This window comes from Aegilops tauschii, chromosome 2 (genome assembly GCF_002575655.3).
Source record: "Aegilops tauschii subsp. strangulata cultivar AL8/78 chromosome 2, Aet v6.0, whole genome shotgun sequence".
NCBI lineage: Eukaryota > Viridiplantae > Streptophyta > Magnoliopsida > Poales > Poaceae > Aegilops > Aegilops tauschii.
This window is the reverse complement of record NC_053036.3, coordinates 596,804,277-596,806,750: the sequence shown is the minus strand read 5'-3', so window position 1 is coordinate 596,806,750 and position 2,474 is coordinate 596,804,277.

Below are 2,474 nucleotides of genomic sequence, written 5' to 3'. Positions count from 1 at the left end.
CTGCACCTGAAGAAGGGGAAGAACGTGCTCCCCTCGGGCTCCGGCTCGACAGAGGCAACCCGAAGCTCCGTCTTCCCCCATTCGTTGCTCTCCCCCGCCGTCAGCAAGCATGTGGAGGCGAGACTCTTCTCCGAGATGTTGGGCGCGTCAAGAGAAGGCGTGTACCAAGCCGGCACCAAGGAGGACTTGACCTTGCGCGGCGCCATCGGTCGCAGATGCGGAGCAAGGTTGGAGTAGATCTGGAGGTTTCGCCAGCAAGGAGCGAGAAAGGGGATCTGGAGCAAAGCAAAGGGAAACAGTGAAGGCAAGTGTTATCCACGCCAGCCTTCTCATCAAGTCGGGCAGTTGCCGAGGCAGCATGGGGAAACGGAGACGCCCACGTCCAATCAACCGCCACGCGTCGACCAAGACCGCAGGCTTTTGGGGCCCGCGGCGCTCCGCACTTGACCTTTGGCTTCGCCTCGAAGCCAAGCCCGAGCGCACCTTGGGCCCGGGGGCTACTGTCGGCGTTCTGGGGACAGGGGTCCCCAAACTTGCCTGCCTGCGGCCCATGGTGTGGCTGAGCTAGCAGGCCTGTACGGCCCATCTTCATCAACAAGGCATTCAAGACCCTTGCGAGGGGCCAAGCCTCGCGAGGCGGACGACACAAGACCTCCTCAGGAGCAGCCTCGCCAGGCAGGCTCACGAGGGGAGGAGAGATCAAGGCAAGGCAAACCTCGCGAGGTCCTCGTGACGTGAACCATGACGATCGAGGCCAGGCGGGCGCCAGCGCGCGCAGCACCCTCGTTTCCTCTTTCGTGCTAAAGGGGCAAGCGCAGGCGCAGAGTACCGAGGCATCAAGCAAAGGTTTCCATATCAGTGCAACGAGACCAAGACCAGCAGGACGGCAAGACGGAGGTCCATGGAGCCCAAGATGGTGTCACCACAAGAGCCTTTTGTAGGCGAAGACTACTTTTGTTAGGATAAGCTGTACTAGCTGTCCCCTTTCAAATTGGTCGTTGTTGGCTCCCTTCCCGCTCGATATTTGGGGAGAGGACCAAGGCTTCTATAAATAGGACGAGCCACCAGGCAGGAGAAACGGATTCGGAGGCATCAAATCCTCACCCTCACAAGTTCGCCAAGCGCAAGAACACCCCATCCTCAAGAGGCTGTTCTTCCCCTTTGTACTGTTCATCATCAGCCCAAGAGGCAATCCACCACCACCACACTGGAGTAGGGTATTACACCACAATGGTGGCCCGAACCAGTATAAATCTTGTGTCCCTTGTGTTGTGAGTTCGTTCTTGAGATCTTAGCTAGTTAGGACGCGGATCGGTAGGGAGGAAATCTTCGCGCGCACCCCAGTGTTTGAACCTTGAGGGTTTTGCCGGAACCCGTGATCCGACAACGTCCGTGACAAGTAGACCGACTCCTGCCTGCATCTACCACTATTACTCCACACATCGACCGCTATCCAGCATGCATCTAGAGTATTAAGTTCATAAGAACGGAGTAACGCTTTAAGCAAGATGACATGACGTAGAGGGATAAACTCATGCAATATGATATAAACCCCATCTTTTTATCCTCGATGGCAACAATACAATACGATACGTGTCGTTTCCCCTACTGTCACTGGGATCAAGCACCGCAAGATTGAACCCAAAGCTAAGCACTTCTCCCATTGCAAGAAAGATCAATCTAGTAGGCCAAACCAAACTGATAATTCGGAGAGACTTGCAAAGATAACCAATCATACATAAAAGAATTCAGAGAATATTCAAATATTGTTCATAGATAATCTTGATCATAAACCCACAATTCATCGGATCTCGACAAACAAACTGTAAAAGAAGATTACATTGAATAGATCTCAGAGAGAATCGAGGAGAACTTTGTATTGAGATCCAAAGAGAGAGAAGAAGCCATCTAGCTAATAACTATGGACCCGAAGGTCTGAGGTAAACTACTCACACATCATCGGAGAGGCTATGGTGTTGATGTAGAAGCCCTCCGTGATCAATGCCCCCTCCGGCGGAGCGCCGGAAAAGGCCCCAAGATGGGATCTCACGGGTACAGAAAGTTGCGGCGGTGGAATTAGGTTTTCGTGGTGCTCCTCGATGGTTTGGGGGTACGTAGGTATATATAGGAGGAAGAAGTAGGTCGGTGGAGCCACGAGGGGCCTACGAGGGTGGAAGGCGCACCCCCCTGCCTTGTGGCCTCCTCGTTGGTTGCTTGACATCCACTCCAAGTCCTCTGGATCACGTTTGTTCCAAAAATCACGCTCCCGAAGGTTTCATTCCGTTTGGACTCCATTTGATATTCTTTTTCTCCGAAACACTGAAATAGGCAAAAAAACAGATATTTGGGCTGGGCCTCCGGTTAATAGGTTAGTCCCAAAAATAATATAAAAGTGTATAAATAAGCCCATTAAACATCCAAAACAGAATATATAATAGCATGGAACAATCAAAAATTATAGATACGTTGGAGAC